Source organism: Sinohyriopsis cumingii, chromosome 10 (assembly GCF_028554795.1).
Source record: "Sinohyriopsis cumingii isolate HCF-2022 chromosome 10, ASM2855479v2, whole genome shotgun sequence".
Taxonomy (NCBI): Eukaryota; Metazoa; Mollusca; class Bivalvia; order Unionida; family Unionidae; genus Sinohyriopsis; species Sinohyriopsis cumingii.
The window spans coordinates 73,089,935-73,116,252 of NC_142970.1; the positions used below are offsets into that span (position 1 = coordinate 73,089,935).

The 26,318-nt window shown below is 35.4% G+C and overlaps 1 protein-coding gene across 3 annotated transcripts in view; it reads left to right on the forward strand.

Moving 5' to 3' along the window:
• Positions 1-26,318, forward strand: part of LOC149790384 (lactadherin-like) — a 193,879-nt gene that overhangs the window by 44,572 nt on the left and 122,989 nt on the right. The window contains exon 1 of one of the 3 annotated variants that reach the window (XM_089972431.1): positions 23,407-23,743. The exons of the other annotated variants lie outside the window; for them this stretch is intronic. The gene's annotated coding sequence lies outside the window, so the exon portion shown is untranslated. Of the gene's footprint in view, positions 1-23,406; positions 23,744-26,318 lie in introns of those variants that run through there. 3 annotated transcript variants of the gene reach the window in all.

The following is a 26,318-nucleotide window of genomic DNA, read 5'->3' on the forward strand; positions in this document are numbered from 1 at the left end:
TAGCATCATTATGCAACTGATTTTAATTATTTTAACATTTAGTTTTCTATTTCGTTTATTTCTGCAATTAAACGTTAATTTTATGTGGTCTTGATAAGCTCTATTACGGTAACACACGCGACACCAAAATTTCGATTGTCAATACATTTTGATTTGCAATATACACCCATCAATACCTGATTTCTCCATCGTTTTCAGACTTGATTATGATTGTGATTGAGTTAGAATCGATACATGATGATGATTGTGATGTGAATTAAAATCGATACATGATTATGATTGGGATGTGAGTTAAAATCGATACATGATTATGACTGGGATGCGAGTTAAAATCGATGCATGATTATGATTGGGATGTGAATTAAAATCGATACATGATTATGATTGGGATGTGAGTTAAAATCGATACATGATTATGATTGGGATGTGAGTTAAAATCGATACATGATTATGATTGGGATGTGAATTAAAATCGATACATGATTATGATTGGGATGTGAGTTAAAATCGATACATGATTATGATTGGGATGTGAATTAAAATCGATACATGATTATGATTGCGATATGAGTTAACATTACTTAAAAAATTTGATTTGTATATTTAATCAAGAGAGTTTTTCTTAACAATGTGTTCATTTGTTGTATAGTGTAACAGGTATGCGATACAGTATGGGTGAGACAGAATATAAAAAAACAAAGGGTCATATAAGTTCAGTCACCGACAATTTGCATGGTGGAAAACTAATTATAAAAGTTAATAGTTGAAGGCTACGTTTTATTGTTTGGGGTTCGTTTTAGGTATTACTGATGGCGCCTCGTCGCTGATTACGTGAATGTATATTAGGGAGCTACAGCTTGGACACATTTTATGGTCTGTTCATCCTGCTTAAGAGAGATAGAGATAGACAGAAGAAGAAGAAGAAGAAGAAGAAAGAAATGGAGAAGCAAATGAAATAGGCCTAAATTGGGGCATAAAGTAATTATAAAATTCATATCGCTACTGTGGCGATTTCTTCCTCCCCCCCCCCCCCGATATATTTCAATATCTCATTATGAAAATATTTAATAAGGTATTGATACAGACTATTTGATCGAGCTTTCATCGACGAGTTGTTCAGAATTTCCAGCATGACCTTGACCTTGTTCAGTTGGAATGATTTGCTACTATTCAACATGAAAACCTCCCTACATATTTAAATCCCTTTTATCCGGCAATTTAAATACATCATCTGAAGTATTACTTGTTGGTATGTAGTTCAATAGTACCTAAACGATTCCAGTCGATGCAAGAATAACAGGGGATTCAAAACCAATCGAAAATGTTTCCAGTCGAAAAACAGGGGATCCAAACCCAATTAACATATTTATGTTATAACGTGAATATCAGACTCTCTCTCTCTCTCTCTCTCTCTCTCTCTCTCTCTCTCTCTCTCTGATGCGATGATATTTTCCGTTGGAAGAACTTGCGACTCAGCCCTTTTATCATTGTGGATGAATAAAATATATTTGCATACGATGAACTGCAGCAATTATCAAATTCCTCAGATTGAAATAAACTTAAGTTGAAAATTCTGCAACTTTAATTTTTGCCCATTTATATGCTAATTATGCCAGGTATTTTTCAGCCCCATTTTTTGTTTTTCTCCGGGCACAAATAACTTGGCGGAATTAAAATACAGCTCAGTTGAATAATGCGGTGAAATCTTATTGGCGTCTTGACGTCTTCTCCTCTTCTTTGCCCTGAGCAAAGAGAAACATCGCATCCACTCCTTTTTTAAGGACATTTGTATTGTACAATTTGAATTACACTACTCATTATTTTGTACAGTTATAATATCTGTACAACATATGATTTCCCCGTTTGTTGTCATTTGGGTGCTATAGCGTTAAATGTTTTCCTTATTGTAAATATAAATAGTAATTAGTCTAGATGTATACGTATTGATAACATGAAGTCCATTTCTTCTGCAGATGTATAATATATTTTTGTATGTATAGCACCTACTTAAAAATTACGAATTATACGTGAAAGAAGTGTTTTGCCTAAGTAAGTGTGCGGGGTCGTCCAGTTAACCATTTGTGCAAACGATAACGACTGTTACACGGTTGAGGGCAAGCAAGTCGGGACCTCACCGTACAGAAAATCACAGTCTTGTATCCGATGTTTTCTGAATCCGATGTTTTCTATATTTCTAGATGGTTTTTTAACCTTGCATACAAGCTGTACTCGGAAAGGAAGAAAGGGAACTTAATGGTATGACATTTAACTCAGTTTGTAAAGACTATGAAGCCTGCAAAATGTATATGATACACTAAACTGGAATTTGTTGAAGTAGACGCCTCTTGAGGTCATTGTCATAATGAACATATATATCTCTTGAATTCATTGTTATACTGAGCATATGTGAATCTTGAGGACATCGTCATACTGAACATTGTTGACTCATGAGACCATTGTCATACTGAGCATTGATGAATCTTGAGGCCATTGCCATATTGAGCATTGATGACTTTTGAGGTCATCGTCATACTGAGCATTGATGACTCTTGAGACCACTGTCATACTGAGTATTGATGACTCTTGAGGTCATTGCCATACTGAACATTGATGACTCTTGAGAATATTGTCATACAGAGCATTGATGACTCTTGAGGCCATTGTCATACTAAGCATTCATGACTCTTGAGGCCATTGCCATACTGAGCACATATGTCTCTTGAGGCCATTGTCATACTGAGCATTGATGACTCTTGAGGTCATTGCCATACTGAACATTGATGACTCTTGAGAATATTGTCATACAGAGCATTGATGACTCTTGAGGCCATTGTCATACTAAGCATTCATGACTCTTGAGGCCATTACCATACTGAGCACATATGTCTCTTGAGGCCATTGTCATACTGAGCATTGATGACTCTTGAGGTCATTGCCATAATGAGCATTGTTGACTCTTGAGAATATTGTCATACAGAGCATTGAAGACTCTTGAGGCCATTGTCATACTAAGCATTCATGACTCTTGAGACCATTGTCATACTGAGCACATATGTCTCTTGAGGTCATTGTCATACTGAGCATTGATGACTCTTGAGACCATTGTCATACTGAGAACAGATGACTCTTGAGGTCATTACTGAACAACAGTTCGTTGATCTCTGTTTTCGCTGAAAGCCTATAGTTAAAGAAGCAGCCGGCACTATATTTCGCGTCGCATTAAGTTCTCTGACCTAAACTATCAGCCTTATCTTTACTTGATCTTCCACCTATTTGGATTCAACATGCCAGGTCATTGTGGACCCGGCACACACACGGCATCCGATGCCCCAGCGTTTACCAACATCCCACGAAAAAGTCTCATTTGATAATATTGTTCATGGAACAACTGTGCAAATTATTTGTGTGGGAAGTGAGTTCTAAGTGGAGGTGCGTACTGTACTCGATAGGCATCGCTGGCATTGCCTTTAAGGTAGAATTCTTAAGAGCCAGTCCCTTCGGTCAGCGGAATTGCCGTCATAAATGTGTCTGGTTACTATCACTGGGATTCAACGTAAACATTTAACTTTCAGCGCCAACAACGACACAATCACCACCCCGGGCGCAGGTTTTTACTTCATTAACTTACATTTGAATCATGGTGATGGAACGTGGGCAACGCTTTAAATTGTTTAAACGGCGCTGTACGGGCACATTGTGAAAGTAGTGTTCAGTGTTCTGCGAACGTTTCAAGCGGAAGTTTTACACCTAGCCTTTCGTCTAAGCCTACCGCTGGAGCCACAATCCGGTGTGATGGCCTCAAGGTCACAAACGAGTCTGACCTTCTTCGACTTTCGCAATATGTACATGCACTAAAAGTGGTCTGAAAACAGAAAACAAAGCTAGAGACAAGTAATATAAATTCTCGGTGCCGCTTGCCAATCCATAAATCAACAAAAATCAACCGTTATGTCGACCTTGAGCACAGGAAAGAAACACGAATCATTTGGTTCATTCTGCCAATCATAAAATCGACGAAAGCAACATCACTCTGCGTTATGTCCACTTGGTGACAACGAATACCAACTACCTGTGAGATAGTATTTACGCTTGCTTGGGGGTTGAGACGCTGAGGTTCAGATTTGGGTAAAACGAGGATGCAAAGCAGGTGGACAGCAAACACTAGGGTCCCCGAGAGCACCCTAAGCCGACCCGCGAGCAACAAATGTTAATTACGATCTCTTTGTCAGAACAACATCCAATCTTACCGCATTTGGGGTGGTGATGGGGTCACGGGTTCGATTGTTGCTACAATGACAAGTGATATTTTGCATAACGCCATCTGCAATATCCTTTCCTTCTGGGTATGTAGGCCATTTTACCACCTAACTCGTCTCACCAGTAGACTCTGCCGCATCACAGATATGGACCACAAAAAAGCAATGGCTACAACCACGAACAGAAGGCACGGCAGTTGTTACTCTTAAAGAACCTGTTGAGGACAGTATCACATCTGGATATTAAAAAAATGAAAGAAATGTACATTTTTTTATAGGTATTATCGCCATCATACCACTACAAAATAAGACAAGCTAGATGGGCGTTTTCGCAGGGAAGCTAACCCTCCTACCACTCTGGACCAATTGAACGTTAACATCACGCTGCCTATAGAGTACTTATACTGTGGTTAATATCACGCTGCCTATAGAGTACTTATAGTGTGGTCCTACCAAAAAATCTAAGACTCATAAGATATTTTGCCTGAAAAGGATCAGCAAGGATGAAACCTCGTTATGGACAGAGGTTGAATAGCGGCGCTCTGTACAAGAATTAGAAGCGAGCATTAAACGCTATGAACAGTGTTGACAGCATAGTGAAGTCTACGTCTCTGAGCATCGGTGTTGAAATATGCTCAAGAATCATTGCTGTCCTCGTTGTGATTGCCCTTGAGATAACATCGGAAAGGTGTGATCTGTACTACGACTATATTGTCTTAAAATAAATAATAGACAAGAGTGAGAAGGAACAAGCTTCTTAAAATTCAACAAATGTTTGTTTTCTCTAGAATACAAAGTGAAAATTGAAGAAAATAATGTATGGTGTTGCAAATTAAATCACAAATAATCATAGAATTACTAACACATGTCCTAATGAATAACGTTCTCAATAAACTTAAGTGGTAATCCGAATAATTTCCAACTATGAAAGTGTTGATGTGTCTGTAGTGTACTGTAATATCAAATGTATTATTGCACATTAACATGAATTGTAATAATGTGTGAACAGTCTTTTGTTGAATCCCAGTAAAATAGTCCAAGGTTTCCTTGTTTGAATTTTATAATTCCCAGTTTATGTCTGTACAAGAATATTATTGAGTACTTTAAAAAATTACAGCCCAAATGAAATACTGAACACATTAATAAAACTTATTGTGATTCATAATCTTACAGCACAAATGAATTATTTCTAGATAAAAAAATCACATAAAAATCTAAACACAAATAAAGATCTAGGATAAATGGCAAAAGTTCGTTTCCATAACAATCCAAACTATAGTTAGACAAAAGTCAACATCAGGTATACCCAGCATTTCATGCAAATTTCCAATGTTCTAGACTCAGATTAAGATAAACGCGTTGTTTACAAAACCAAAATCAATGATTCTGGTCAGGTAGAAAATGAACTTGACTTTGGACAAGGTCAGCTATAAAATGCAATTTTACACAACCCATAGGATATAATGATTAAAAAAAACTAATAAAGCAATGCAGAATAAATATACACAACATCTGCTTTCTGGCGCTGTAAATGGAATCAATCGGCAACTATCCATGAAAGACAAAAACACGATGAAATCCGCGTCTTGACCAAATCAAAGTTTTACGCAATCGCAAAACAATTATCTAAAACGTGATGCAATAATGTTATCTATTGAAGTTGCATTCAGGCGTGTCCTAGATGGAGTTGATAAATACAAAGCTGTGAAAAATGAAATACGGACTGCATTACACGATGCATACACTTTAGTCGTACTTGAAGAAGTGTAAGTAAAAAAACGTAATAGCCCGCGGAAAGTTGGAAGCTCTCGAGGAGATCGTGAGAACAAAAACTCACTGGGAACTCAAGGTAAACTGTGTGTTGTCTGTCGGAGTGACAGAAAAAACCATTACAACGACCGACACAACGATTACAACGACCGAAACGCCACAACGATGACAACGACCGAAATAACACAACGATTTCGACGACACAAATGACACAAACATTAGAAAAGCTTTCTGACTCGAAATATATTTCCAGCGCAACATCAGCATACGATGCCGTTTTTCAAAAAATAGAAGGACAAAAACACTGCCAAATTACCATTTTTGGCGTTTCCATTTGGTTTTTAAGGAAATCTTAAAGAATGGTAACCACCTCATGCACTGTCGTGCTCATTAGATATGGCCGGCACGACCAATGCCACTTTCAAGTTACTTCTGACGGGCCTGCTTTAACGTTAAAATTCTAAACGCAACCACAAGCAATGCCGTTACCGTCAACGTCACCAAAGATATGAACAAGAAAGCATCCTGTCCACACTTTAACCACAATATCTTTCTTTCTCTAAAATGGTTTCTAACTATTTATTCCAAGTAGCTTTTTGAAAAATAATACAATCATGGCAAAGCACTACAACCGCAGAGCAAACATAATGCGAGTCTATTTTCCACTGAATGTATGCAGTCTTATCAGCTGATACCCTGCGTTTCATATAAATATGTATTTTTAAAAAAAGTAAACGTTTTGGATTTGCCAAAGTGGATAGAGAATTATAATGAGTCTGATAAAAAAATATTTGGATAACTGAGTTGGCAATGGTTTAAAGTGAATTGGCAATAGTATAAAGTGAGTATGCGTTGTTTTAAACTGAGCTTGCAACGGTTAAACTGAGTCGACAATGGTTACAAAATCTAATCAAGACCAAACAAAAAGCCATTCGTTTATCAAAGTGAACACGAGCATGCTATGAGAACGCAGTACTAACTCAGACTGATTACGGGTACGAACATATGAATGCAGTACTGTTGTGTATATCTATATATTTTAAACTCCTGGTACATGATTTTATCTAACTTTTATAATATGTATTCATGCATGTAAACCGTACACAATATCTTTAGTTAGATTTGCCTACGTGACCTGACTCTTTTAATAACATAATATTGCATAAGATCTATAAATAGATGCTTACGTATGTGATGACAATTATTAATACTAACCTTTATAATATGACTCAATGGCACATTTGGATTAATTTGTCGTTGGCTGATGGGGTTTGAGGATGCAGTACTAACTCAAAGTGAATACGAATATGATTATGAGAATGCAGTACTAATTCAAAGTGAATGCGATTATGATCATGAGAATGCAGTACTAATTCAAAGTGAATACGAGTATGATCATGAGAATGCAGTACTAACTCAAAGTGAATACGAATATGATTATGAGAATGCAGTACTAATTCAAAGTGAATACGAGTATGATCATGAGAATGCAGTACTAATTCAAAGTGAATACGATTATGATCATGAGAATGCAGTACTAACTCGAAGTGAATACGTGTATGATTATGAGAATGCAGTACTAATTCAAAGTGAATACGAGTATGATCATGAGAATGCAGTACTAATTCAAAGTGAATACGAGTATGATCATGAGAATGCAGTACTAATTCAAAGTGAATACGATTATGATCATGAGAATGCAGTACTAATTCAAAGTGAATACGAGTATGATCATGAGAATGCAGTACTAATTCAAAGTGAATACGAGTATGATCATGAGAATGCAGTACTAATTCAAAGTGAATACGAGTATGATCATGAGAATGCAGTACTAATTCAAAGTGAATACGAGTATGATCATGAGAATGCAGTACTAATTCAAAGTGAATACGAGTATGATCATGAGAATGCAGTACTAATTCAAAGTGAATACGATTATGATCATGAGAATGCAGTACTAACTCAAACTGAATACGAGTATGATTATGAGAATGCAGTACTAATTCAAAGTGAATAACGATTATGATCATGAGAATGCAGTACTAACTCAAAGTGAATACGATTATGATCATGAGAATGCAGTACTAACTCAAAGTGAATACGAGTATGATCATGAGAATGCAGTACTAATTCAAAGTGAATACGATTATGATCATGAGAATGCAGTACTAACTCAAAGTGAATACGAGTATGATCATGAGAATGCAGTACTAATTCAAAGTGAATACGATTATGATCATGAGAATGCAGTACTAACTCAAAGTGAATACGAGTATGATTATGAGAATGCAGTACTAATTCAAAGTGAATACGATTATGATCATGAGAATGCAGTACTAACTCAAAGTGAATACGAGTATGATCATGAGAATGCAGTACTAATTCAAAGTGAATACGATTATGATCATGAGAATGCAGTACTAACTCAAAGTGAATACGAGTATGATTATGAGAATGCAGTACTAATTCAAAGTGAATACGATTATGATCATGAGAATGCAGTACTAACTCAAAGTGAATACGAGTATGATTATGAGAATGCAGTACTAATTCAAAGTGAATACGAGTATGATCATGAGAATGCAGTACTAACTCAAAGTGAATACGAGTATGATCATGAGAATGCAGTACTAATTCAAAGTGAATACGAGTATGATTATGATATTGCAGTACTAATTGAAAGTGAATATGAATATGATTAAGAGAATGCAGTATTAACTAAAAGACAAAAAGTAAATAAAATTCAACAAGTGCACACAAACAAATACAGAAATTATCGATTGGATTATCTTTCATTACCATTATATTATACACCACATTAATCTCGTCAAAGAATTGTTGAAAGCACGTCAACAGAATGGTGGATAAATGAACACAATTAATTTTTCATGATCCTGTACGACGAAAAAGTTAATAACATCACACTATTCTAGTTACCCGAAGTTATTCCTACCGACTATCCACCGATACTACAATTTCCCAATAGGATCCGTGCTTTTGACCACCGATACTACAATTTTCCAATAGGATCCGTGCTTTTGACCATCGTTTTATTTACTTGAAAACTTACCGGTCTGAGCCGGTCACATGAGAGAGGAATAGGCCAACCTAACTATCAGGTGCTTGACTAAATAGTCATTCCAACGGGAAATCCAACCAGCTGCCAGTTGTTCTCGTTCCGAGAAACGCGTCCCTCTAACCGACTCCAGCCTCATACCCCTAGGGGGATGGAGCAATAAGCACCCAATTTACATGAACTTAAGTATTTTGCGATGAAAAAGTAATGACCCCACATTTTCACTGACACGTGTCACTTGCAAGCTAAAAAGATTTCTTTCTTTTTCTTCAATTCTAGAAAATGTTTAATATTGCTTAAAATAATGTCAGCACATATGGGTTTGTATGGGTAAAGGATATTCTCATCCCCGATATGAACCCCAGTTTTAACCCCATTTGTAATATACCTTACATTGCAAAGCTGCATTTGTGGTTGAATCATTTGGGATTACTGTTAATTAGTTTAAGCCAGAAATGATAGCAAAGTGATTACTGATAAATCATCTTTTGAAAAAGTGGTAAGAACACCAATCATCTCAAGACTCGAAGAGTATTAGAGTACATGTACTTAGTTTGGCATTTCGTCAAGGAATCACGTGACGTATCGTTGGGATGCATATTGTTAAGAAGAAAAAGCAACGAAAACAACAATGTGGAAAACGTTGTTGAATATTACGATAAATAAGCTCATTCGCCAAAGCAAAAACCAGAAAAAATATTATGTTATAGCTGATATAAGTATTGGATATGTCCATATTTGTAAAATTTTATAATAATAATTGCGCATTTACCTACCGTTTAAAATTTCTTGGATTGATGTTATTATTTGCAGTTATCTCATCGTGTTTTGCCTATCAGAGCGCTGGAACAACGATGTACTTTGCTACAAAAAAGAAGAAAAATATTCCATGATACATACTGTTTTAAAACAAAACTGATCCTCATGTAAATTTTTGTGTTTCATTCCTTCATTACTAAATTTTACCTCAGCTATGTATTACTTCTAGAGTCCTGTTCTTTTAATTTGAACAGTTTTTCTTTAATTATCTGAGAAAACTAAAATTGTAACAACACTTCGTTTCTTTCGTTGTGAAATTAAATATAATAGAAGGGAGTTGCCTTGTTTAAGAGGAAACAATAAAATGTCATGCTATTTAATTTGCTTTTACTGATGGCAGTGACAATTTATTGCACCGAAAAGATATGGCAAAACAAACTTCGAGCGTTTTACTTTTTAGGGCTTCATTCTTTCATCCTTGTTAGAATGACACCTAGCACGAACTAGACTTCTCGCTCAGTATAATTAGAAATTTCCATTCTATATATGGTGCTGCGTTGACGGCAGTAGTAATTGAATGCACTCTGTACAAAACAAAGGAAGTGACCATTAGCACATCTGCTGCCTTGTCAAATGTCCTCTAGTGCCAGGGTATGAATTGCAAACAAGACTGAGGTCACTAAGTCTTTTCGCAGAGGAAGCTTCTTCTTGACCGATGGTCATAAATGAATTTGACGGCCTAATGGAAGGAATATGAATTTGACTGTCTGGTGGAAAGAATAGGTATTTGACTGTCTGATGGAAGGAATAGGAATTTGACAGACTGATGGAAGGAATATGTTTTAAGTTGAGTTTCGTGATCCAAACAAGTCATTGTCTAATGCACGAACGAAACACATTTTGACCTCAACAAATACAAACATATTATTCATAAATAATTCATTACTTTCATTCTCTTATGAAATCTTATTTCGATGTCTAACCTGCAACTAAAATATTTATCTCTTAAATTGACTTTATGAGATAATTTCTAAAGGTCAAACCTTTCCTATTGCTATCAGGGCAAGTTCGTATGTCCGCCACTTTGCTGTTGTTTCATGTTAAAGAATAGCGCTTTATTACACTTTAATTATTAAAAGGTCAACTAAGGTGGAAATATGTTTTTGTTGATATTCTCAAGAAGGCTTCCAACCCACTTGATGCTTTGTTTACTTGCCCTTGCTTCTGACCAGCAATTTCAAGACCTGTTAGACGTTAACTTATTTTCTTCTTCAGCCAATCCCTTGTCAATCTATCTATCTATCTATCTATATATATATACCTACCTACATACCTATCTATCGATCTATCTATTTATCTATCTATCTCTATCTATCTATCTATCTATCTACCTACCTACCTACCTACCTGTCTGTCTGTCTGTCTATATATATGCATGTCTGTCGATCTCCGCCCTTTAGTGTCTACCCCTCCATCCCCCTCTAAATCTGCCTCACCCAACCCTTAAATCAAACACGTTACCGTCGATTGCACCCTATAAAGCAAAACGTTTTTATTGCTTGCGTGGTTGCAGTTGTTGAACAGGGTTTGTGAGGTTTGTACTCGTTCACAACCTGAATGATATAACCCCAACATTATGCCATGATGAACATCGAAGTTAAAGGTTGTACCGATCTTATTTATGGTTACATGATCAGATACCATGGTATGTGGACTTTAGTTGACCCGCGAAGATACACTGGCTCTGTTTGTAACGGGTCACATCAATGTTGAATGTCCTTACTTCAAGTCACTAGGAAACATTTGCCGTGGTTTTAGCTTTTATCGCTTAAAGGTGAAATTGAAATAAATTTATTAAATTGTTTCTGTCAACGGAAATGTTTTCTTTTCAAAAGAGTCGATTATTTCTGCAGTTTAGACTATTTCCTGGTCGTCATTTGGTCATTAATTGTCACCGTTGATAAATAGCGTCGGCACTTTTGGCCGAGATAAGTGATATTTAGCTGAACACGTGGGCTTGATCTCTCAGCTTATCAACATGGGCGACGATGCCTTAGATTCCAAAGTCTTTATTGCTATTTGGTCGAATATATAAATAAAAAGATAACAAAAGAAAGGTGGTACAAAGGATAGTATTAAGTGACCAACGGTCTGAATACCCGAATAATTTACTGTAAACTGACCGCTACTGTCCTAAGGGCGAAGAGTCACAAGTTCAGAGTTGTTTGCAATATGCCATGATTTTATTTGCATTTTGTCAGTAATGTAATGACCATGTGATTTGATAATTTTATCAACAAGCTCATTAATAATTAAATGACTCTTATTCAAGATAATCCATAAATCGAACTAATAGTATTAATTTGCGTACACATTTTTAAAAGTGGCTGTAGAGCTGAAATATAAATAGTCGGGGCATCAAAGTTATTAAAACTTGAGTTCTACTGGAAAAGAATATATTCTGGATTTTTTTTCCAACTCTAACAATTATATTTAAAAAGCCAGTAATGTTTGGCGTAAGTCGGTAGGAACTAAATAAGTAAAGATACGTATGTAAATACATAAGTACATATATAAGTAAATGAGATTTAAAAGAAAAAATGAATATAAATAAGAAAGAAAGTAATGAATCAGAATTGAATAAAGTCCTATTTCGATATAAATCAAGTTTTGTATTGAAATAAATTATAAGGAAAGGCTAAAATATGTGCTCTTACAAATATAGTCGAAACTAAACACAATTAGTTTAATAATTTTTTGTCGCTTCAATTCCTAATAAAAAATGGTGTCTACAACACTGACCAAGGTGAGTTTTCTTTAATAGCAAGCCTCACAAATGATGTAAAATATACTAACTGAAAGTTTCCGAACCTTGCATCAAGTTTTGTAGACACCATTTTTTATTAGGAATTGACAGCGACAAAAATAGAGCGTCCGCCTCGGATGCGCGAGGTCGCGCGTTCGAGTTAGAGTCATAACAAAGACTTGTAACAATGGTACTAGCAGCTGCCTTTATCGGTATCAATATAATGTGACTTGGTGGGACATCATCCTAAATGTCTGCTGCATGATGCCCCAGTGCTAGACATCGCTATAAGCTGCCACATTGCAGACATCGTAACGATATGACTGAAAAAGTGTTAAAATCCAAATAACACACACACACACACACACACACACACATTACCTCACATTGATATGCATTCGGTTGATACCAGGGTGACGTCCGTGATATAATTATAGATTGTTTTACAGTACATAACGTGTATATGGTATAATAGAAACGAACCAAAGATTCAAAATGGTTTCTAATTTGCGTCCATTTATTTTGGTAATGGTTTAGCTTTTCCAATAAAAGGGATCTAATAGATACCCTAGTTACAGGGGTAAATGTTGTTAGAAATATTAAATTTGGAGAGCTATAGTAACCTCGAGAAATTTGTAAATCGCAGAGTTCGCGGCTTTTCAAGGGAAAACTTATCACTGTTCATGTTGAACTTGTGTAACATTTACAACCCGCAAAAGCCTTTGTGACATACAAATCAACCTTATTTAGCATCTCGTTGCGTGTACTACCTATCAATGACCCTTTGGGTTTGGCTATCCGCATGAGATGGTCGGCCTAATCTCGGTGAACAGAGCGCTTGAACAAAGCCAATAAACTGATTTACGTCTCCTTGGAAATGAACTTCATCTCAGTGTGGAACACATTTTGTTGGCTTAATTGAGGCCATTTCTTATATGAGTAAGTACTGTGTTAGTATGTCAAGTGGTATTGGTATACGACACAATAAAAGATTTATTCAAGTTGAAAGTATTACCTGTTTAACAAGAGGCGCGAGAAATCCTGTTTCGTTTATTGTAGGCACAGATTAGAAGCTGAAAGATCGTACTCAACGCATATATTGTGTAGATCAGAACCCAAAATACTGTGTTAAAGAGAATTTGAAACGTAATAAATTTAATAAAACTGGAGCAGTCTGTCTCGTCGTTGTTTGAAAAGGTCGACCTAAATCATTTGCGAAAACTAAGTAATTTGTACAAGCCGCTTAAATAGAATTTATGATAAAATCTGCATGAAGCTGGATTCTGTATTTTTTTCTTTGTTGGTTTTTTTAATTGTTATCACATTTCGAAATACTGTTTATTTGTTTTTCATTTGGATCACAGAATCACAGGATCTACATTAACAAGCGAATTATCTCGGAAAAGGCCAATGAAAGAAATATATGTGACACGACTTCAGTATTACTGGCGGTTTTGGATAAGGGACATAACCCTCAGATCATTTACACGGTACCTTAAGCTCAAAGGCAAACATATATAATCTGCAGAATCGCGATCCTGATCCTAACCAGTACCATGTGATTCATATATGACTGAAACATTTTGAATTTAACAACCAACATATTCCCCGCACCAGAGATTTAATGCATTCAAGATGCACTGAATAATTTCAGAGCATTTTACGACCATATTCAAGCAGCAGAAGGATACCGATCGTAAGATGTTGCCATATATTCTTACGTTCAACTTTTCTTCCATCCATCATCACATATATCCATTTTTGTTTCGTCCATCCATCATATGAATACACATAGCATGCTTAAAACATACGTTATTTCTTAACTCTCCCATTAATCGAACTTGGACAATGCGTGGTCTCTGTGATAGAAGTCGATATGACGCATCCCTACACCATCTACTCTGTAGGTCCCAGGAGGGAGCATAGTGTCTATAATTGCAAACCCTTGAATCTAAATTTTGAGAAAGCTCGATTGCTCGATCATCGATCGATCGATCGAGAAAGAGAGAGATTGAGAGAGATTAGTGCTTGCGTTATATTATACGACACTTCAGTAAAACTAAAATAGTTAGTACCAGTGAATATTTACATGGCAATTAGTTTAGATTCGATTATACTTGAATTGTCAGCAATTTAAAAAATGTTCTGAACTGGTTTGAACCTGCAGTCCTTCGTAATATATTTGAATTTATCAGTTTCTATGTAAACAAATCTAAAGTTTACTATAAGAGGGGGTTCTGGATGTTATTTTTCCAAGAAAACCTTACTCTTTTTTAAATTTTCGTCTTTGGTGGCGCAGTATTAGTATGGAACGATCTCGTGCATCTTCATTCAGTCCTCCAAGTGTAAATATTCTTTTTCGCTTAATTTCTCCTTTATTTAAAACGTATGAATATGCCATTTACACATTGATGTAGGCAATATGTAAATGCAATATTATTCGTTTTTCAATTTCTTAAACGTACGTAGAAATCGAGGAAAAACTGAATGTTTCGCTAGAATTTTTTAAACATTCAATACATTTGTTGACGTTCTGTATATCAAGGGGTTACATTATTTGTTTCCCAGCGAGGGTCTGCTGAGTTGTGAGACAAATAATGTAACCCCGCGACTGGGATTTTCTTGTCTTGGTACAAACACCGTCATAGATTATTTTTCTTACTTCATTTTTTTCTAAATAAGTTAAAATAACCCAGCAATTTTGCTATATTGGTAGCAAATTCAACACACATATTATTAAAACAACTACTATTATTACCTCTCACTTTATGAAAAGTTCATCATGCCTTGTACTCTTTTATCAAAATCTGAATATTTATATAAGTAGACTCTATCTATATTTGCCCCTCTTAGAAAAGGAAAAGAAATCAAGAAAAAAGTTATAATTGTTATGTGTTGGAAGTATTGCACAAAGAGCGTCTCGAGCCACGTGTTGTTGTGTAAATACTGCTCATTAATACGAGTATGTTAATGAGGGCAATGGGATGACCTGCCTTTAGTTCGATTTCGCCTACGTGATGTGACTAAGGTCTATTTTAGGAATACTGAGAGCTTAAAATTACATAAGATATGTTAATAGATGATTACGAATGTGTTGATAATTACTAATAATAATCTTAACAATAAGACTTGTTGACGATTTTTGGCTTACTTTCTCATTGGCTGATGGGTCTTTTTCACGGTTCAAGAAGTAATTTCCCATTGGATTGGCTACTTCACAGGATAGGTATTTCGAAATAATTATTTAGTAGTATGATGTGTCACGTGGAGCATTTTGCGAAATATAGTCATACTATAAGGTCTATATAAAGAGGGAAATGACCATTCAGATTAATTCCTATTTTGGAGTCATTCTTATTCTTCTGTTCCTGTTGTAAGTCTGCACACGTGTTTTATGTTGTACTTAAGACTGTACAATGGAAATATAAAGTTCTCATTTTTGAACGAATAATAACAATATTCTGGAAATATTGTGAATTATTCAGGAATGTTCTGGACAACTCCATTTTGACAATGTTATGATTCTTGGCGGATCAGTACATTTCTGGCTCTGAAGTTCATACGTTACTTTTCAATTTGTTTGGACTTTAATATAAGTCTTTCACAATTATTTTGGAACCACTTCATAATACGTTAAGTTCCTCTCACATTTTCATTTACAACATTGATAATTAAATTGTTTGTTACGTTTTACAAAACGTTGCTTTCTGTTACTGCGTTTATGAGCATATGGTCGTGACAGAATACTGATTATAGTTCTAACCAAAGAGTGTATAGTGATTACGTCTGAGGAGACTTCAACTTCATGTCTGTCATGGAAATTTATATTTTCTGTCCTGGAAATTTGGCAAATGTTTTTATTGCTTGTGTAGCGATACGTTACGTGGAAATCGTCGTGAGGAATAGGGTGGGGACTGATGAATGAACCACTCTGATTAGTAAGTGCAAGAGTATTCATTTGCAATTGCATTATTATGTTTGATTCAACTTGGGTGAATTGGGGGTGTTTTACAAAGACTGAAGAAACCAGCTTGACATAACTGGTGGCTTTGCATTAGCTCCTGAGAGTATGGAGTTTTGTAGCCTAGCTAGTGTTCCATGAGGCACAACAGAAGACACCGAGTGGTTTCTGTGTTCAAAAGTAGTCCCTAGCGCATATATACTATGACTGAGAGAACCAGGCAGAGTTGACTAGACCGAGAGAACCAGACTGAGCTAAGAGAATTATTGTTTACAAAACGTTTATATTTCTCTGTCGCATAGTTGAAAAATATATATACTTCCAAAACCTTCCTTCCAACTGGATCTAATTAACTGGCAGCTAATACATAACCTGTGAGTTCTATTCCAGCATTCGTAACTCATCTACGATTTATGTTTTCTATTAGAGTAATGACTACTTAACACTCCTTCAAGCTCTCTAATGAACTTCTGTTTTGTAGAGCTGTTAAAAGAATTTTCTTTATTCTCGTAATATCATGTTTTCAAAGATGTATTTTAAGAAACACCTCGTCAGGTAGTAATTGTTTTTATGCACAACTTTTATCTTTTAAATGAATCTAAATCTGCACTGTCAGTTAAAAGCTTTAGAGAACATTTTTAATGCTCCTTTATGTGTTTCTTTTAAAACTGAATGCACTTTTGGAAATCGTAAACCTCTAGGTGAAACTAATAATGTAATATTTGGTCATTGGCCAAAGTCTGAATTTTTTCATCTGCCGTACCCAACGTATGAGAAAAGTGCCCTAGTACCCAATTCGATTTTTAATATGTCGATACTAAAGTCTACCTGTTGAAATGGTATTAATGTGCATTTATGCAATGACGAAGAGGGCAGACAACTCTTACAACTGATTATGGAAGACTCGAAAAAAGCCATTACTTAATAATTTCGAAACATGTCGAGAAATAGAATATATCTAAATCTACTTTTCACTTTTACTTCGATGGATTGATGATTCGAAGGGAGAAAAAAATTCATGAACATGTTAAAGCTTCTTCTTTCTTTTAATCGCTTGACTACTTGAGCCAGTGTCCTCGTTTCCCATGCACCAGTCTCTCACTGTTGCCATGGCAACCAAGAAATAATTATATGACGCTGAATATTGAAATATTAGAAAGAACAGACCATAATTTTGAGTCAGCAGAGGTATTTTTATTATCAGCGTGTTTCGCTACATTTTATCAAGTATATATATATATATATATATATATATATATATATATATATATATATATATATATATATATATATATATATATATATATATATATATATATATATATTCTCTCCGCTGTGTCTATGGATAATATATAAGAAAATATAAATCAAATTAAATATCCACCCGCTGGTAAATACTTCAAAATTAATTTCCATAAAACCTAAGTCTTCTTTTAGTATCAAACGCTCTCTTGCAAATTTTTGTTTGTGCTAGAGGTTGATAGTTACCCAAATGAGGCTTTTCTATTGAGTTAAGTACGCACAAATCCTACCTCATTGAGACGAATAGACTCATGCCCCTTCGAAGTTGTCAAATGTCAACCACTTCGTATTTTGATTCGTTTGCTTTGCATTTATGGTATTCTTGTGCGACAAGAAAGTAGTAAATTATTGACACACTTGATTTATACGCATTTGACGTGTTTTGTATTTCAATTCATATTTGCATGTGTTGCACAATAGTGTCACGTGATACACTTGCTTCTCTTAGTGAAGCGCAACCTATAGTTGTGAGACTGAATCAGGGTTACTCTGTGGGAGACACATTCATTCGCAATAGTGTTTTTTTCTCTCTACAGTCACTTCGAACAGTCTCTTGAATTGCATAAAGATGTGATAAACTCTACCGTCATATATATTTTTTCTCCAAATAGCAAAGAGATTTAAAAACTATCTCCAATCGTCTTGATTACGCAAAATGTTTCTTTAACATGAAACATTTTGATTAAATTTGCAAAACTATATATTTGTGAATAATGCTCTAAAAATGATGCTTGGTTTTAATGGAGATTTCAACGGTTGTGAATTTAACGTTAATAGCTTATATTTAAAGGTAGAGAACACCTTATTTAGAAATGTGAATATGAATCAAAGGCATCTTCTCCTCTGGCGGGACCCCCATGTATTTCCTTTTCATTTGGGAGTGGATGACGCAGGCAGGCTCTTATACGCTTTAAAATATCTTCTTCTCGAGTTGAAACAAACTACTGAAAGGTTTTGCGCATTTAGATACTCCCAGGTAAAGAGAGTCACGCGGTGCACACTGACCACTCAACCTGACCTTTACCGTTGATAGCTTTAGCGAAATGAAGAATAAGAATTGTTAACACTTTGTTCGAACACATTTTCTTTGGCCTTGAGGGAATGAATTAATCGCTTATTGGTGAAAGGATTTCGAATAATTCTAATAAAACTTTGATAACAAAAGGATGCAATGACGATGTGGTACCACAGTCATATGTGTGATATTTATCACGGTCTGCACAAAACGTCTAGGGATATATCACTTGCAAATTTCTTTGCGTTTTTCCTAGATGATCCGCCTTCATCGTTAACATAGAAGGTATGTTGAGAGTATGAGTATGACCAGGAAAAAAAAATGAATTAGTCGTCTTAGCCCTGCAGCAACAGATTCGCCAAGTAGAAAATGAATATGTTTCATTTCCCACCTGTTTCATCAACCAGTTATGCTGAATCTATAATTTTAGGAATAAGTTTTATGTTAAGCAAGTCCTGGATATTGGGTGTGGTTTTATAATAGGTCTCCTTGGATACCTTACAGCTTAACCAATGGTGTGCAAGGCATTTTCGTATCAGCGCTATTAGAGGGCACACTGCAGATGTTACGAACTTCTGAGAGAGTGTCGGGTGTAAAATGAAGTTGTGTACATTTGGAACATGCACACTGGAGAGAAGAGAATATTGGTGTACCTCTTTGTTCCTTACATGTACTGTGACTGAAATTTCTTTGAATATTGTACTTGTGGAAATTGTAAATGATCTAAACTCACAGCTAACTAAAATGACCGCTCCCTTGTGCTACAAAATCATCCTGAATTATGCCAAAATACAATATCTATAGCAGTTATTAAAAAAAGGAAAATGAACTTTGCCAGACTAGACAATACCAGCTTCTGAAAGTGGAATGCATGAATTACCAAATAATAACATTTTTATAAAGTTATCGGCTCTCTTTTTTTTTATAATTTACCTCTGAAGTTCAGGAGGTAAAAATGACCATGCGGAACTAACAGGACAAGGTGTATACTCTATAACTCATATTACACACATCAATCATACACCCAAATAAAGGATATTAAAGGTTCTTTTGAACAATACCTAAGATATTCAGGGTCATTTTTTAAAATAACCTTTAAAGTTCTAACCCTATGCAAAATGCCAAACTGTAGAGCGGGATCTAAATTACAAGTGTCCCCAAAAATGTATCTTTTGTAATTTTGAGCACATACATGTATGATTAACAATTCTCAGCTTTTAAAAGTGGAACTAGATGATTTCAACTAAAAAGACCGTGAAAGCAAAATGTAGTGTTTATACTAAAGTTTGTCTAAACATATTTCATTTTCCTCATTGCTTTTTGTCAAAACTTGGACCTGAAACCGAACAACACGAGCACGTTAAACGAGATTGCATACTTTCTGTCTGTTAAGTTTGATATCTAGCTTCTGCAACCGGTCAAGTCATTTTTTAAACATATTGCTTTATCCATACATTTCATCCGTTTTCTCAAACGTTTGACTGATTTTATTAAATTGCATCCATTTCCGTGAAGAAAATGGTCGAGGGAATATCTTCCTTCGAATCTCGCTAAATGATTTATCTTTGCATTTTTTTCACGCCAGAAGCGATGACATGGTCTCTCAAACAAAGGTACTGAAAATGAAAGTCTGAAATCAATGCATGTTCCAAGACATAGTTCCATTTTATATGGCAATCATTCTAAACGCACAACATTCATTTAAACATTTGCCATAAACGTCATTTTAAAAGAAATAAGGCAAATGCCGCAAATTTTGCGTAAGCACATTAATTTACGTCAAAAAATTTCGTGGAGAAAAAGCTAAAGATTTTATATTTTATTTCTATTACGGGACCATGTAATGATCTCAGATTATCTCCCTTTGTCATAGTCCACTGTGCAGCGAAATTCATTTAGCGTAAATATTCAACTAAAATTCAAAATGCGTCGTTTCGCATTTATCAAGAAGCTTCAGATAAAGACATTTATTCAATCTTGGAACATGGTATCAATCTGTCTTTAAAGCGAACTCCCAAACTGAAATATCTTCAAAACGACAATTATGCTTTTGCGGGAGGTTTCTGTGAAAAATGCAATTGACTATGCATAATTATCACGAAAATAAAATTTTATTTTAGATGACAGACTTATCATTTATTTTATGAACTACGAACCCCACTATGTGTGGTGGTTACAAAAATACCGGAGTTGAAAGAATTAAAGTCACCGATTGGCTGAAGCTTCAACAGAAATCAAAATTAATGTAACTTTTTAAAAGAAGCCAGTGCATGGGTGCATTGTATGCCGTGGTAGGCTTGGACCTAAGCTCATTTTAATTTTATCGCTGCCGACGCAAAAGGTACAGCCCAATGTAAATGGAGAGATCTCATCAAGGCGGATAGTGGCCGCATAAAAAGGAAGTACTACTAATAGCAGGAACGATCACAGCAGTCTATCATTTTTATTGTTTTAAAAATTTCATCTTGGATAGGTCGCTCACAGGATGCAGGCGATTTTCTCAGCTCTTATCACGACGGTATTGAAATCTGGCTAAATATTTACATTTTGCCTGCATATCTTTACTATTTTCGATCAAAGGTGGTTATTTAAGACCCCTTTTCGTATTTTCGATAACTGGTAATTTTGCGTCCCAATCTGTACACCTTTCCTAATCTGAAGATCTGTAATACTGCCACCCATATAATAATTGTTGTTGTTCTTTTGTCCTTAAAACATTGCAATTTAATTAAATTCAGGTATACCAATAAATCTGTGTCGTATGCTTCTAGTTAACCTAATTACCCCGAACAAAGAAAAATATAGTTAATTCATTAAGATTACATTTTCAAACTAATTGAAAAGTATCTAGTAAATTATAGTTCCTTCGTAAAATTAAACTTAACCTTTTTCCGAAGATTACCTATCGATGATCGTAAAGTTCGCTGATTTTTCCTCGATTGAACTGTCCAGATTATATGTATCAATACATTTGTTTAGCGCCTGAGATGTGTGTTCATATTCCGCACTTTATAAATTTTCATGAATCTAATTAGGTGTGTCCAGTCATATTCATTTTATCATTGGTAATCTCAGAATTGATTTTCACTGTACTGATTCTTGTTATTATCAAACAACCTTTAAATTGATTCATAGCCGTCCAGTTGTGTCTGTGGGTACTTATTACCGACTGTAAACAGTATGTCCTTTTCTTATACTTCATCTGGTTCTCTCATTAGTCGCACAACAACACAATGAAGACCAATTATTTCCAGAAAGCATCAAATCTGAACACAAAGGCTGAGCACGGGTTAACCTGCCCTATGCCTAAGTAATCCTGAAATCATCGCCGGACATTGCTCTACGGTGGGCCAATCATGGTCATCAATGTCTTTATTGCTGACCGCCATCTTCGCTCCCTCTTGAGAATCTCAAAGGCTTTCGTATCTCACCTAAACTGTGAACACTTCTTTTCAGCTAATCGGGTTTGGTAAATACAAATATCTCTATTTCATGGGAAAATCTGTCTGTGTGATGTACTCGGTTTATGTTAAATAATAAATCATAAATCTCTTTTTAATCGTCTCTTTAACTTATGATCATACGTAATGCTGATAGGCTGAATTTAAAAAGCCACTAAAAAAATTAAGTAATTTTCACACCAATTTGTAATATTCCAGGTGAGCAAGTGATAGGCTATAAATGAATGACTCTGTTTGAAGTTTCCAAGAGTGTCAAGAAGCACACTTCTGCAAATGACTGATTATCAGCAAAAATGTTTAATAGTGAAAAAGGAAATCAGATAAATGAATAGGGTGATTTTATTAGATGTTCAATGGAAATCCATATAATTAATTATTAGGTTAATTAATGAAGTAATCGATAAGTTAAAAGAAAAACAGCCAAAAAAAGTAGAGACACGTCGAAAACTCACCCACCCCTATTATATTTTAAGTGACTTTCAATGTGTTTGGTTCCCAAACTACCTCTTTTGTCCAATATATTGCTTGCGTCCTTAGTTCATTCAAGTTTAGCTCATCGACAATATTTACAACCGTTTTTCTCGGTCTTAACTTAGTATATAAAATCGTTAATTTGCAATTAGTACGGACTTAAAATAGCTCACCCTATGTCAGCGCGCAAATCATTATAAATTCGACTATCACTAACATTAACACATCTACAGTATCTTCATGAAAATTTATGCGTGATTATCAGATCATGGTGTATTCAGTAATTCACACGCTGTCGTGAACAATTCATTTCCCCATGAAGGCTCCCCAGTCGGCTCAAAAGCGTTGAGGTGAGTGTATGATAAATACAGAATGTTAATGTTTACTCAAGAAAATGCCTAAAGAAATTCAACCTGTTATCGTCTCAGTGATCGCAATTATAACCTGCTAAATGAGAACTCATCCTTACGTTGTGTTGATCAAACACCTTTTACGCTCCAGGTTGCCAGAAGGAGGCGTTCATGTTGTTTTATACTCGAATGCCTTCGGATTCGGAACTTGCCGGTTATGTAAGACACACGTTGCCATTTGGTTTATGATAAAATAATTTCGAATGATTTACATTTTTATCAACCCCTTTTGCCTACAGATTTTGCTAAGAACGCAATGCATGTGATGCCGGAGGAGTTGAATAATTGTTAATAGTGCATTTAATTCGAATATTACGAGAATAATGTCAATGACATTAGACGACACAAGCATGTGAAACTATCACCTTTCAAAGAATTAGTGATTTTAATTATTTCATATCAGCTGCATGAAGTCTTCTGCTTCTAACAATCTGGTTTGATGCCCCATTACTAGAGGTAAGTCACATTTTTTTTTAATTCTTCTGATTAATGCAGCGTCACTGTCACCAAATCATTAAACAGGTTATTCAAACATAACACCAAAATATATGATATCTTTTCGAAATCGTCTGCTTGGAAGCTCTCTGGTATTCCGTTACGTGATAGTGGATCTATCTTATACTATGGTAAAGTATGCGATAAACCTTTTTGGGGTATTGATCCTACTAAAATTTCGATGCAAGGTCAAATATTAGTAAATGATAGCAATGGGAGTATGAGAAGGAACTAATAAAGCACACTCCAAGCTTAATTATATTTGCCGTCCTAAGTACACTGGTTTCAATTTCTAGTAAGCCATAAACCGTGTGAAAACATACCCGGCTGACAAAACCAAAATAGAATAGTTCTCATTCTTTGCAAACTGATGATGTCACCTTCGAAAGCGAAATCTTTTTAATATTAATTTCCAGTCTTAAAGTCATATTTTTGTACATGGGAATTATATTAGGTTTGGGTGTGGTTATTTGCATTGCATTTTAATGTTATTTGATAGAGATATCTGATGAGCTTAATTGACGTCTTGTCAGTATGCATGGCGCTAAGAATAGTACATTCTTTAACCTTGTTTACGCCTACTCTTGAATGTGTGACATCTCGTTTTCTTTATAGAGTTAGGGTACGGATTGGCGGCAATATTTCAGAAAGAAAGGAGGAAAAATAGAACAAGGCTGATCGGATGTCTCAAAATGTATAATTTTACCTTCAGATGACAAATGTCTTCGTCTAATTAAGCACCATTAATTAAACTGAAAATTAGGCCGCGTTTCAAATTTCGAATCAGATCAAACATAACTTAGCAATCCAACATGTTGGAAAGTGTTCCTTCTACCTCTTTGAGACAATGAATGTGAATGTAACGTTATAACGCTTTGACAACTAACAGTTGTAGAAATGGTTTGCTGGTAACGTTATTGTCTAGTTTCTTTTAGAAAACCCGATACAATTGAAAGTTTTAGACACTCCCTCCACTGTTTACTGGAGGCAATACTCTCTGAAATGTAAAAGAACTTTGTAAAACATCATAAAGCGTTGCATATAACGAATATAAAGCACTCAGTTAGAAATGTTAATAGTTCACTTTGATTTGAATGGTATTTTATAAATGAAACACAAAATACTGACTTTTTTAGTATCTATGATTTGAATGGTATGTTATACATGTAACACAAAATACTGACTTTTATTAGGATATATACTATTTCTTGTTTTTTCAAGGGTACATTTAAAACATTTCTGGGCCTGTCAGTAGATTTTGGTATTAGATATGTGAAAGGAACTAGGGTGTGATTATTATTTACTGGGGGCTATTTATTAACTTGTATTTTGTATTATTTAGTCATACAGACGAGATTAATTGCTTCTGTGTTCATCAAGAGATTGTTCCGAGCACTTTGTCATCTGCTAATATTCAGCGGGCAAAGCTATACATTTCAGACTTTAATATGAAAGAAGAACATTTTCCATTTGCCATTGGTTTTTTTGTTTATGTCCTTAATCTGGTAACTCTGTGGCTGTCCGTGTTCTGGCTACTTTATGGCTGTCCGTATTATGGCTTCTTTGTGGCTATCCGTATTCTATCTTCTTTGTGGCTATCCGTATTCTATATTCTTTGTGGCTGTCCGTATTCTGGCTTCTTTGTGGCTGTCCGTATTCTGGCTACTTTGTGGCTGTCTGTACTGTGGCTTCTTTGTGGCTGTCCGTATTCTGGCTACTTTGTGGTTCTCCATATTCTGGCTACTTTCTGGCTGTCCTTATTCTGTTTTTTTTTTTTCTGTGGCTGTACGTATTCTAGCTTCTTTGTGGCTGTCCTAGTTCTGGCTACTTTGTGTCTATACAGTGGCTTCTTTGTGGCTGCCCCTACTGTGGTACTACAGTCTTCTTACGTGTCTATGTTTCCATTACGTTCAAGATTTTGGCGTGTACAATTTATTTATTTCCCAATTAAGATGTAGGCTAGATGGAATTGAAATTAATATATGCTTCTAAAACAAATATCGTCCCAAAAGAATAAAAATGTAGTATTCTTTGCACATTTTGGTCATGAAAATGTTGGTATATTGTAAGTGTTGCAGACCACTCAAACATATTTGTTGATCTTTTCAAATCACATTTTAAAAACATCGATCATATTTTTAGACCGCTCCGGTGGCCTAGAGGCTAAAGCATCCGTCTTGGAAGCGGGAGGTCATGGGTTCGAACCCCGGCCGAGTCACACCAAAGACTTACAAAAATGGTACTAACAGCTGCCTCGCTTGGCACTCATCATTAAGAGGTTAGTGTTATGACTGGTCGACCTGGTGTCAGGATAAAGTGACTGGGAGGAACATCATGCTACATGTCTGCGGCATGATGCCCCAGTGTTAGACATCACTATAAACTGTCACACTGCAGACATCGTAACGATATGAATGAATTTCTTTTAAAGCTACGTTAAAAATCCTAATCACACACACACACACACACACACGCGCGCGCATGATATCTTTATTCTGTAAATTATTAAAACCTAATTCAGTTACAGAGGACGATC